Below are 12,902 nucleotides of genomic sequence, written 5' to 3' on the forward strand. Positions count from 1 at the left end.
TTGGATTTTTTTTTAACTTTTTAATAATACCACTGGTTAATGATTTAATTCTTTAACATCAATCTTGCTATATGATTAGACATTACAGTACCTTATGCCAATACAGTATATTGAAAAGTTAGCTCAGATATGCAATGAAGAAAAACAATACTAAACCCACACACTATAAATAGGAAAAGTGTCAACATTTCATTGCATTCTAGACTATTATGGAATAAGGGCAGTTGTAACTTAATAATGGTCCTGAATTGACAAACTTTGTCACCGACTTTCCAATTTCTAATTTGTAGTTTGAGTATTCACTTATTCTAGCCATGTTACTTGAAGTAACACGTTAGAAAGAGGTTACAGTGGACCTTTAAGTGAGGTGCCTTACTTTCACCTCATCCTCAGGTACATATCGTGCAGCAAGAATCTTTGTAATCATTTGAACTCTGCCTTTGGCAATGTTAACAAGAGTGAGCGACACTCTTCACTTAGGGTCAGGCCAAATAAAACTTTAAAGATGAACTTTGGAGAGTTAATTTTTCAATTGTTACTCCTGTTCACAAGGTGGTACGGGGGACTGTGGGGTAAACAATAGGGTTTTATTTATAATAGATATTTACTAACCCACATGTCAGTTCACCCTTAAGTAGCGGACAGGGCTCTCCAAAGGTAACTGGAGTAAGAGCTCCCAACCTGGCTGGTGCCAGCCTGGCCCCCCAGGAAAGTATTCCAAAATCTGTCAGTCTAGAGTGATGGCAGCCTCACCAGGCCCATTGGTTAATGATTAATTCTTTAACGGTAACATTTATTTACAATCATTCCCACACCCACATAACAAAAGTTCTTGCTGTTGAAAGTTACTTTACTATCCTTTACTCTCCTTGTAATAGGAGTGGAGCGAGTATATTATTGGGATAATCTACTCGCTACAGTTGAGCGCACTGAGCGTCGGTACAGTATCTCGCAAGTGTCTGCTCTAGACCACACTTGAAAGTAGACTAGCCAATGTTCACTACACCGCTGCTTATATGCTCGGGCAACACCTCACCGTGTTGCCCAGGCAACGCCTCACCTCATTCATCTCCAAAGGTTGACAGGAATATTAACAATGCATTTGGAGCGAGTATATTATTGGGATAATCTACTCGCTACAGGAGCATGGACTCACATAAGGCAATACTAGAACATTAATCAAACACAAAGTAGCCGTTACACTTTACCAGTAAACCATATCCCCCATACACTGTATATTCTCTCAAAGCACTCTAGATGAGCCTAGAGGGGTCTGCAATTAGCATTTAAAATTCTCATACAAATTGTTTAGAAAAGGTTCTGAAGTATTCAGAAAGATTCAGAAGTTTGAAAGAAAGCTTGTCCCAAAATTGTGTGGGATGCGTTATGAAGAGAGACTGAAGAAACTAAACCTAACGACACTAGAAAAGAGGAGAGAGATAAGGTACATATAAAATCGTTATGGAGGGATTGACAGATTGAAAAGAGGAAATGTTCGCGAATAATAACAATAGAACACGGTATTGTTCTACCATCTACCAAACACCAATAGAACAAGTTGGATGTTAACAATAGATGGAACTTAAGAAACAGACAAGCCACAGAGAAGTGAGAAGGTTTTTTTTTTATTGTAAGAGTAGTGTGAAAATGAACTAAACTAAAGAAGCAGTTTGTAGAAGTGAATTCCATTCATAATTTTAAAAGTAAATATGATAGGGAAACAAAGGGAAATCTCCGAAACCTCTTTATCAATGGCTTTGAAAGTTCGACAACGTTGCATTCGAATAAGCGTGTGATTTTATATACCTACTATATACATGCCACACCTGTGACAGGTAAAAAATGTTCTTTTTTTAAATCAGTGCCATCTGTTGTACGTAAGAGCAAGATATGCTGTAATCTCCGAAAGTTCTTCAACGATTGATTTGAAATTTTGACACAGTGTTCCATTCGAATATACGCATGTTTTTATATACATACTATATAGATGCCACATCTGTGACAGGTAAAAACGTTTTTTTTTTATAAAACAGTGCCATCTGTTGCATGTAAATGCAACACACTATACTAAATATGTTACGATTCCATTTCAATGTTTCTGATTGCACTGATAAATTGAATTTTCAGATTTTTATTTATTTTCATTTTAATTTAATTATTTTGTGTGACCGCGTTGGAATCGAGCAGTGTTGTTTACCATACTGTTCATTTCGTAAGTACAGTATAGTTTATTTTTGTATATTTTTTCCACATAGTTTTTTTAACTGTTCTTATTTTTCAGTGATGGGAAATTAGATCATTTGATGTTCCCATTTTTCTGATGGGAACATCAGATCATTTGGGAACACATTTGACGAGGGAGTGGGGAATGGTGGGGGAGGACAAGGGGATGGGAGTGGGGGATGATGGGGAGGACAAAGGGATGGGAGAGGGGGTAATAATGGTGGGGAGGACGAGGGGATGGGGGATGGTGGGGAGGACGAGGGGATGGGGGATGGTGGGGAGGACGAGGGGACAGGGGAGGGGGAAATGGTGGAGAGGACAAGGGGATGGAGGAGTGGGGAAAGACGAGGGGACAGGGCAGTTGGGGAGGACGAGGGGACGGGGGGGGGGACCAGGGGAAAGGGGAGGGTTGCTGTGGCTCCGCAACGTGCATGTATTGCTGAGCCACAGCAACCGTGTGGCTGGGTACAGCTAGTTTAGAGATAAATCGTTTTTTCTATCTAAACTTACGCTAATGAAAAAGCAGTGTAAAGAATAATAACAAACAGTAAGAAAAGCAGTTATGTATCAGCAAAAAGACCTACCATTAATGTATAATGATTAATTTTAAATAAATAGCTACTGAAACAATCTCTGTAACTAGCTGATATAATTATAAGGTGTACATGACAGATGTAATTGTTAATGTAATAATCTCCGTTGAGGTCTGATAAATACAGTTTGTGCCCTTTGTAATTCTTTTTGCGCTACCGCTCACAGGATGAGTATGGGGTGCACAATAAATTAGTCCCGGCGGCAACAATAAAAAAAATCCTGACAGATGATGACCTTTAATTCGGTAGTCTGCACCGATCTACTTTTGTCTCCCTAATAAACGATGTGTGCTTTAAATCAGTTGCCTTGCTACTGCAAACCAAAAATACCATAGACATCCACAGGTGGAAAGTCTTATTGTGAAAAAGACCTGCCCGAAACGCTGTGCGTACTAGTGGCTTTACAAGAATGTAAACACATCATGCTATGTACTCTCATAAACACAATGTAACTTCTTGTATATATATAAACTATATAACCTTGCATAATAAAGTGTACACCAAAAAAAAATGGGGGGGGGGGGGGTGGTAGGAGAAGCAAACACTCATACATATTCAGGTTAAATGGCAAGTTTATGCTCTGTGTTCCCTTCTTTGAGGCTGTGGGTCCCTATAATTGCACCAGAGGTGGTACCTCCCTATATATAAATAAATGAATAAATAAATGATAAATAATTTAAGATGCGCGGGCCGTGTGTGTCGGCGCGCAGGCAGCCGGTGACGAGGCTCCCGAGCCACCGGCCGTCAGTGCTGCAACAGACGTGGTGGTGGGTGCATACGCTCTCTCTCGAGGGGGGGGGGACTTAACTGAAGTGTCGCGCACGGATTACAAGAAGAAAATGAATTGTGCTTATATCTAATATATAAATAGTAAAAGGTGAGATTTATTTGCTTAGTTGTCTCTTCCACCGTTGTTCCACGGGAATTTTGATTTATTTTAATGTATTTTTAGTGTTTCAAAAAGGTTCGTGTTCTCGGCAACCTGCGCTTGGTGAGTTGAAGCTTAATTTATAAGTACATTGATTCAACTTTTCGCTCATTATACTGGTAAAGATGTGGCTTTAATGTCACTGTATTATTTAAACAACCGACGGTAGGAGTTTTATAGCTGTCAATGAACGCATTTGGAGAAACAGGTTCCAGACCAAGTATCAAGTGTAGGATGTTCTTCAAGACCAGTATCTTTGATTTTTTTTGTCCCCCCCCCCTTCCTTGAGACGTGATTCTTGTCTAACAGAAAACGGATAACGAGTTCACCGGAATACTACACGAACTAACGAGTTCACCGGAATACTACACGAACTAACGAGTTCACCGGAATACTACACGAACTAACGAGTTCACCGGAATACTACACGAACTAACGAGTTCACCGGAATACTACATGAACTAACGAGTTCACCGGAATACTACACGAACTAACGAGTTCACCGGAATACTACACGAACTAACGAGTTCACCGGAATACTGCACGAACTAACGAGTTCACCGGAATACTGCACGAACTAACGAGTTCACCGGAATACTACACGAACTAACGAGTTCACCGGAATACTACACGAACAGATTTGTGTTTCTGTAGTGGGGTCAAGCAGGATGATTCTGGTTGTAATTTTCTGAGATTGCAGCCGCTCGTCTGATCCAGCAGACTCTGCTTCCCCCCCTTTGACCCAGTTGACTCCAGGCCTTCGCCCGGTGCAGTTGACTCTGGGCTCTTATCATATTTACATTGTAAAATATGTATGGAGTCTGCCTCCGCCACATCATTGCGTAGTGTATTCCATTTGTTAACTATCCTGACACTGACAAAAATATATTTCTAATGTCTCTGCGGTTCCTTTTGAGTTTCAAAGTTTCCACATGTCCCCTTGTTCTGGTTCCTCACATACTACTAAATAGTTTCTTTATCCACCTTGTCAATTCCTCTTGAGATTTTTGTAGGTGGTGATTATGTCTCCCTTAACTCTTCCGTGCAATTGACTAGGCCTTCACTTGGTGCAGGTGAGCATATGTAGGTGGTGACGGGGTCGTTAACTAGCCAAGAGGTTACCAATGAGGAACTTATTAAACAAAACAATGAGTCAAACTCTGGACCAGATGAAGTGTTTGCCAGGGTGCTTAAAGACTGCTTCGAATCAAAATCAAAATGCTTCGTGAGCCCCAGTCTTACACATTTAATAAGTCACTAGAGTTAAGCAGGGTTCAGGGCTCTGGTAATACTAGTTCCCAGTTATCAACTGGACAATGTGGAAAAAAGAAGTCTGAATGCATGGACGATCTACGAGTTGTGATGAATCTAGAGCCAAAGCAAAATCTTTCATAAATGTATGGTATAAGGCAAATATATGCTGGAATTTATTTCTGGAAGCATTAGCAACAAGACATATTGGCCTTAAACCGTAATTAGATAATGCAGTTCAGTTTTGGCCTCTTTGCTATTCAGTGTACTGTGTATAAATTTTCTTGAACGCGTCGAGTAGGATGACAGAATTAATCTCAAGAATTGGAAACCTTCATTATGAAAAGATTTAACAAAGCCTAACTTACATTCTCTAGAAAGTCGGAGAGTTTGTCACAGAACTGAAGCACTGTATATAAATGCATAAAAAGGGTATAATTAAGGTGGGGTGTAAATAAGATTTTAAATATATCGGCATGAAATAAACACTGGTTCGAAAGAATTCAAGTTTAGTTTGTTTGGATTGATGCCTAAAAAGCATCGATCTCTTTGGACAAGGCTATCATACCGCTTGGTATATATTTTAGAAATCATACTGCGGGAAATATACTCGGACAATTCAAAATCTCTTAAAGATGATCTATATAGGCTTTCGAAATGGACTAATGATTGGCAGTCTAAAGCTGAAAATGTAAGATTCTGAAGTTTGGTAATGATATTTACCAGATATCAACTTGATAGTGTTGAAATTGCTTATCATGACTTGTGTGAAAATCTGGTAGTGGTGATTAGTAGGATCTAAAGCCATAAAATAAATAAATAAATGTTTAGAATAAACCAAATAGGATATTGGATGTATATTTAGACGAGTTAGCAATAAAATTACAATCCTAGTCTTGTCGATCTCATTTAGATTATTAGTTCAATTTTGGTCGGCATGCAATAGAATTTACATAAATTGACCTGAACGAATACAGAGAAGGACGAGTTGACCCTGGAATTAAACCTTTCATTTGAAGATATAAGAGTGAGAGTTAGTTTCCATTCTAGAGAAAGGCGAAGAGTACGGGGAGACATGGATGAAGTATACAAAGGGATAAAAGGGACAATGAAATCACATTAATGGGGTGCGTATAATTAGTTTTGATATACATCTCAAATTATATCAAAACTAATTATACCAAACAATATAGAGATGGATCCAAATAAACTGGTTGCTACAACCTGCATCAATAAATGTTATACATTATATAGAGAAACTAGGATAATATAGCTTAATCAGCTGTAATACCAACGGTTAATCACTGGGTGGAATCTCGTATAGACCTTTTTTGGCTTCTTTATTCTAATCCATTTGCTTAACGGCTCACATGAGGAGTGGAGGTTTACCATTAACTAGTCGCGTTGGCACCCAAAAATTAAATGATTGCCCGTCAGTATGTAAAGTAAAATTATATAAACAAACGGCTGTTGGGGGCAATGACAGCTGTTTGTGCACGGTGCCTCATAATTATCGCTAGATCGCCTGTGTCCTACATGGCCACATTTGTAATTGGAAAGGATTTTGATCAAGTTCAGGACGAGAGAAGGGACTGGTGAAAATATTATTATTTTGTTTTCAGAAATTACCAGTGGTCAGACCACAAGAGCTAGGCTATCACGAAAACAACCTAATGATGCCTCCAGTACATTCGAATTCAAATTCAAAATTCACATTTTTATTCAGGTAAACGTACATACATAGAAGATGAGTTACAAACATAATGTTGGATTTATAGATAGAGCTAGTACATACAATACCTAAAGTCATTAATATGCATAGCGTTTCGGGCAATCGTCCCTAATGTACTGCAACCATAGATACGAAAGAACAGGGAGATTTTCCTCCATAACTGCCTCTACCCTCCCCACCACCACCCGTCTCCTGGGTATCATGTCTGTCTCCACCTAGGCCAGGCTGAGCACACCTGCGGGGCCTTCGGAACCCAGTCTCCTGCGGACAATATGAATAACAAAAGACTCGGGGTCTGCCCTTCGCCGCGGTTGACATGCTGATGATCCGCACTGCTGGCCGCGTTTTGGGTGTTAAACCGCCACTGCCTCGGTCGTGTGTGATGTTGCGGCAGTGTGTGTGTGATGTTGATGGTTTAAACAAGTTTCAGCAAGCTATGAAGGTTTCTTTCTGGCATTATCTGGTAACTCGTGCAGGAAGTGTCGACCGAGGGTTGTTTTATGTATAGACAGGAAATAACAGGAAGTGTGTGTGTGTGTGTGTATAAAATGTATGTGGGGATGGGGGAGAGATGTGTGTATCCGTGACTCTGAATGATAGTGTTTGCATACGTATCTACTGGCAGGTTTTGTGTGCGCGCTTGGGGGAGGAGCGGGGCTGACGTAAGTGTTCCATGCGCCCAAGGCTAAACTTAACATTTGCACTCCAGTTGTATTCTGTACCGTGCATCCTCCTGGATATCCATCACGCTGCCAACCAACAAACTGTCCTATTCCCTCACAATAACATCTATCTGCTTGCTGTTTATTATGATTTATTGTTTGATGTAATAATAACAATGTACGAATACGATATGGAACATTATCACAGTAAACTTTTATCGTTCTCCACTTCCCTTTCGCCTCTCCCTGCAACCTGTCCTCTTACAAAGAACGTCGCATTTCGATCGTATCCTGTACACAAGGCCAAAAATTGTCGTACTAGAAAATGGAAGCGGCTCACTAAAGTGACATACTGTTCCGTTTACTGTTTTGAGTCCTCTGCTAGGTTAGGAAAGGACACTTTAATTTGATAGTTTTCTTAACATAGGGAAACATTAGGAGGACGGGCTGCTTGCTCCCTGACCATCAAATTTACTGGCATGGCAGATAAAATGGTTATATTTACTACGCTCAAAGAAATGGCTAATAGGGATAACAACACAAAGGACTAGAATTTTGTAAGACAATTGGTAACTTTTGTCCTTAATTGTTTCCCTAAATAAATGACAAATATACATTTTGTTGAAATGCGCCCTAGGCGACTGCCTAGTGTGCGTGTGGGGGCGTGTACAGTCACGAGAGAGAGTGTGTGTGTGTGTGTGTGTGTGTGTGTGTGTGTGTGTGTGTGTGTGTGTGTGTGTGTGTGTGTGTGTGTGTGTGTGTGTGTGTGTGTGGGCGGGGGGAGGGGTGAGAGGCCAGGAGTATGGAGGTGTAGATACACAGAGAACACTCGCCACCACACCATCCCCACAACAGCAGTCGCTCCGGGGCAGGTGATTACCTAGATTGTGCTCTAACCTTACACTTATTACGCTGTTGTTGTTTGTTTACAAATGTTTGATGACCATGACAAACGTCACCACACCGGAGAACAAGAAATGGACGCAGGAATATATACCCTAAGCTACTGCTGTCGACCGAGAAAGATGCATGTATTCTCACAATTAGACTGCATGAAAATGAATGCTTAAGCTTCAGTTTACTGGGAATATTAGAGATTATTGCAGTGTAATTATGACCACACGGTAACATTTACATTGGCTGCAGAAATTCAAAATACAGTATGTTGCTCCAACGTTGGGCCAGTCGACGATCAGAAATTAGGCAGGGAGGGACCGAACAAATGTAAGCCTCGCCGCAAGGGGACTAGCATCACGGGTAAACAAAACAGAGCCTTAGAGCGACAGTTAACATATGCGACAATGATGACCTCGTCTCTGGAAAATCTGCTGTAACAAATTTCACCGAAGCTTAAACTCAAGGAAGGAATAACTTTCACCAATGATGAGGTTTCTTCGCAAATGTTGGAGTAGCCTTAACATACATACGGCCAACCATACTGTCTATTTCTAGTGTTTTAGTGAAACATATTTTGACGCTAAATTAATACGGCTAACACGTTACAATCTGTTGTACAAGCTTCTCAAGAGTCAGTCGAGCTGACGGATGAGCTGAGGAACAAGCACTTACACAGTAAGTAGCCTGGGCTCCGTCCATGGCAAAAGCCTATAAATTACCGACAATTTAGAACGATTCTGGGGCTTCCGGCGCCAGAGATCGATAGAAGTATACGTACTTCGACCACCGGATGATGCGTGGTACTTAACGATATTATGTAATGTGTCGTTAGCGTGCGGAATTGTTCCCACAATTATGTCATTCCTTTGTTTCAGGGGCGTCTCGGGGAAGTGCGGGACCGTGAGGGTACAGACATGACCTGTTAGTAATTTAATATTGAGCTGTGCTGGTAATATGTCGTTCAGATGAAAGATAAAGCCGTCACAGCCTTTGTGCAAGCACTATATTTACATTATTTAATGCCACAAATTGCTGTAGATGCAATAATGGTGTGAATATACAAAAATATGCAACTTGACGTTAAATTAGCGTAATACTCGTGCTTGTTATGGATTTAATCTTGACAAACTAAACAGGTTAATCACCGATGACAGCTTTATGCGGTGAAGACGACCACTGATCTCGCTGATAAGCCGCTGCTTCTCAGAATAAAACGATGTAATGGTTAAACAAATAATTGGTATACGTTAGAATGAAAGATTGTCTGATAAATTCTTACCTTTGACACACAGCGTAGGATTATGTATCCAGTAGGAAAATGCTGGCAATAATGTTAATGGAAATACATGGCATGAATACACTGGAGGATGTAGAAAGTGCCAGCTCTTGCCTTTGACAAATGTTGGGGAAATGGCTAGCTGCTGTCTTGAGTTATGGGCCAAAAGCTGATTACTTTGTGAGAGAGTGCAGAGTGTGCAAGAGCATTTTATTAAAGTCCTCTATAATAGATAAAATAGTGCTTTGAAGGAGCCATCAGAGAAGGCCTCGGCATTGTCACTGTGGAACGATCAAAGACATTTTGGCTGTAGAAGTGAATACATGGTAAGGCTGCCTCTGGTCTCTTAGACAGGAACTGGGCGGTTGGATTACACTTTTAAGAATGCAATTCTCAGTGTGGTGCGAGTGACATGACGCGGGTGTGTGTGGGAGTGGCATGACGCGGGTGTGTGTGGGAGTGGCATGACGCGGGTGTGTGTGGGGGAGTGGCATGACGCGGGTGTGTGTGGGGGAGTGGCATGACGCGGGTGTGTGTGTGGGAGTGGCATGACGCGGGTGTGTGTGTGGGAGTGGCATGACGCGGGTGTGTGTGTGGGAGTGGCATGACGCGGGTGTGTGTGGGAGTGGCATGACGCGGGTGTGTGTGGGAGTGGCATGACGCGGGTGTGTGTGTGGGAGTGGCATGACGCGGGTGTGTGTGTGGGAGTGGCATGACGCGGGTGTGTGTGTGAGTGGCATGACGCGGGTGTGTGTGGGAGTGACATGACGCGGGGTGTGTGGGAGTGGCATGACGCGGGTGTGTGTGGGAGTGGCATGACGCGGGTGTGGGAGTGGTATGACGCGGGTGTGGGAGTGACATGACGCGGGTGTGGGAGTGACATGACGCGGGTGTGGGAGTGACATGACGCGGGGTGTGGGAGTGGCATGGCGGGTGTGGGAGTGGCATGACGCGGGTGGCTTTGTATACTGTTGAAGCGTTGAGGTAGCGGTGAGATAGCGGCGTGTGCCTTGCTACCGGCAACTTACGAGTTGGTAAAGGGATGGGCACCGGCGAGAGAGGGAGGGGGCGGCAAACGGTGCGGGAGGGGTGAGCACCAGCACGTGAGGGGCGGGCACCGGTGCAGGGTGGGGGCGACGGGGCCAGTACCGGGGTGGGAAGAGTGGGTACAGCGCGGGTGGTGCAGCAGAGGTGGGTAGCGGCGGTTCAGGGGGTGAGGATAACAGTGCGCGATAGGTCAGGTGGGGCAGGTGGCAGGGCTGGAAGGGAAGATAGCAGGGCCGGAGGAGCAGGTGGCAGGGGCCAGGTACTAGGGCTGGAGCGGGTGGCAGGGCGGGTGCCGCCACAAGCAGAGCTCACAGGATTCACATTAGGGCCGCCTCGATAATTATTGTAATCGGCGCAGGAAAAACACTTCAGGGGTCTTGACTTGAGGGCCAGCGGAGGTGTTTTTACTCTCCTTTTCGTCAAAATAATCATCTTTTTTTTTCGTCTTTGTCTACAGTATCTCTACCTTAGATGGGGGGAAACAGCTCGGAAGTTGAGAGCGGTTGGCAGCTTTGTCGTGGCTTGGCCATATTTGTGCAGGTGAAGGAGGCGAAGTGGAAGAGTGACATGAGTGCCTTTAGTATTGCGAGCGGACGGCTTTGGGGGCGTGAAGACCGTCACTCTCAAGACGTGACAAGTACTCTGACACCCTAGACCGTCCTCATTCCTCCACGGGGCGTGCTGTGCTGGGGGAACACGGGGTGATGGTGTTGGTGACACGCAGGCGCTGTGGCCGAGGTACTCGTGTGATGGCAATACTAGGCGGGGTGGGGGCTGCTTAATGCTCGTTCTCCTCGCCCCGGCGTCCGGTGGCTGCACCACAAAAACTGTTTTAATTGATTAGCCTGAGTCACCATCAGCTCGATCGAGATGCCGCTTCACATATTTACTAGTTTACCCTGGTTACCAACCCTTTGTGGCTTTACAAACTTTGGCGGAATTGTGACCACTCATAAACTGCGTAGTTTTTGTTTAACTTAAGGTTGATTGGTAAATAAATTCGCATTTTGGATTCACTTTTATATATATATATATATATATATATATATATATATATATATATATATATATAATATAATATAATATATATATATATATAATATAATATATATATATATATATATATATATATATATATATATATATATATATATATATATATATATATGCGAACAAGCCTGAATGGTCCCCAGGACAATATGCAACTGAAAACTCACACCCCAGAAGTGACTCGAACCCATACTCCCAGGAGCAACGCAACTGGTATGTACAAGACGCCTTAATCCACTTGACCATCACGACCGGACATAATGAGGTGATAGCCGAGGCTATTTGAACCACCCCACCGCCGGCACTCGGATAGTAATCTTGGGCATAGCATTTTACCAAATCACCTCATTCTTTGGGGCACACGTGAGGAACACAAATGCGAACAAGCCATATATAGTTATAGTTATATATATATATATATATATATATATATATATATATATATATATATATATATATATATATATATATATATATATATATATATATATATATATATATACATTTTCGGTACTGTTTGTTATCACCTGAAAGCAACATATTGTTGGCTATAAAACAATTGATTAGATATCGAAATATTACCCAATCATCCACACTAGAAATCACCTCGTTAACAATTATCAGGGGGACTAGATGAGGCAGATGAGGACAGACCATGGGAGACACGAACGAGGGACAGGTGGAAACTAAGTACCCAAATGAGCTAGAAGACACATTAAAAAGACATTGTTCAGTGTCAGAACAGTGAACAAATGGAGCAAAGTGGTGGAGGCAAACTCCGTACATAGTTTCAGATGGTTATATGATAGGCCACATGGACGTGAACGTGTCCACCAGTCGACTGAATGTTGAGTGGCAGGACCAAAATGATCAATCCACGAGAGCACAATTAGGCGAGGAAGTTACACACGCATCCACAACCCACTCATAACTGTTGTTCTCCGGGCGATGGTCAGGAAAAGCCGCGTCTAGGGAGAATTGATGTGCTTCAGCCTCGCTCAACATCACAACAACTCTCTGAAATTAAAATTTTGACAAAGATTTTTACATTAACAGCTGTCTTCTTTATGGCTTATTAACCAAATTTAGTGGACGATCTGTATTTTCTATTTGTATTTGTTTATTACTATTTGTGCTTGTAGAATCGAGCTATTAGCTCTTGGACCCCGCCTTTCTAACCAATATTTTTTCCTCGTGTCTACTACATATATTTTCTAACATACACACACACACACACACACAC

At 42.3% G+C, this 12,902-nt stretch overlaps 1 protein-coding gene across 2 annotated transcripts in view; it reads left to right on the forward strand.

Annotated features, from left to right (window-relative positions):
* The first annotated feature begins 3,568 nt into the window (after window positions 1-3,568).
* The window catches only part of LOC123759363 (uncharacterized), a 159,669-nt gene continuing 150,335 nt past the window's right edge, over window positions 3,569-12,902 (forward strand). For both annotated transcript variants that reach the window (XR_011230173.1, XM_045744313.2), the window contains exon 1: window positions 3,569-3,693. The gene's annotated coding sequence lies outside the window, so the exon portion shown is untranslated. The remainder of the gene's footprint in view (window positions 3,694-12,902) is intronic.

Source organism: Procambarus clarkii, chromosome 32 (assembly GCF_040958095.1).
Source record: "Procambarus clarkii isolate CNS0578487 chromosome 32, FALCON_Pclarkii_2.0, whole genome shotgun sequence".
Lineage (NCBI taxonomy): Eukaryota > Metazoa > Arthropoda > Malacostraca > Decapoda > Cambaridae > Procambarus > Procambarus clarkii.